This window comes from Chiloscyllium punctatum, chromosome 14, assembly GCF_047496795.1.
Source record: "Chiloscyllium punctatum isolate Juve2018m chromosome 14, sChiPun1.3, whole genome shotgun sequence".
Taxonomy (NCBI): Eukaryota; Metazoa; Chordata; class Chondrichthyes; order Orectolobiformes; family Hemiscylliidae; genus Chiloscyllium; species Chiloscyllium punctatum.
Window position 1 is genome coordinate 79,078,030 of NC_092752.1, and position 813 is coordinate 79,078,842.

An 813-nucleotide genomic window follows, 5' to 3' on the forward strand; every position below is an offset into this window, starting at 1 on the left:
ACATCCAAATTTCACGATAGTTCGACAAATGTTTTGAAACTGATTCATGTTGGAAGTTGGTGGCTTTTTGTGTCTCGACATATAATTTATTCAATTAGACGTCTTGAAATTACGTCGGATTCTTCACAGTTGAAAATTTACTTTCGATTGAATGCAAAGCTCCAGCTCCACGAAATCCAAATTCTGCAAAGGAATTAATGACTTTGAAAAATTCAACGCTGTGAACAGGATTCGAACCTGCGCAGGAAGACGCCAGTGGATTTTAAATCCAATGCCTTAACCTCTCGGCTATCACAGCTGCAGCAAAATTGCCAATTTTCATAGTAAAAGAACTGAATTAATGAAATACGTAATTTGAAGAACAAATTGTCAAGACCCAACGATTTCGCCAAATCCTTTGCAGAGACCCAGACGAACGTTACCTTAGCAGATTGACAGGCTTTCACCGCAAACTAGATTCTGACACAGCTGAAGTTGTGGGAATGATTCTTCGTCGAATTTTAGAGTCACGGATATACACCACATGAAGAGAGGATCATTGTTTCACTGCGTCCGATCGATTTTGACTCAATTGCTCATCATCTGGTGCCAAAGTTGTTTTTTAATATTCATCAAAATATGGTATTAGAAATACTGATGCTAAGTCCATAAACACTAGCTATATTCGTAAAAGAAAAATCGGAATTAGAAAGAATGCAGAACCAATTTACAGGAATGGATCCAGCAACTAATCCGTAAGATCTGACATCAGGTAATGAACTTGTGAGCACAAGAGAGGAAGATTGACCGAAGATTTGGAACTTGAAATCGTCT

At 38.0% G+C, this 813-nt stretch overlaps 1 non-coding gene across 1 annotated transcript; it reads right to left on the reverse strand.

The window, feature by feature from the left end:
* Window positions 1-216: 216 nt before the first annotated feature.
* trnal-uaa (transfer RNA leucine (anticodon UAA)) lies at window positions 217-298 on the reverse strand. The gene has a single exon. It is a non-coding gene; the product is annotated as a tRNA-Leu (tRNA).
* Window positions 299-813: the final 515 nt, after the last annotated feature.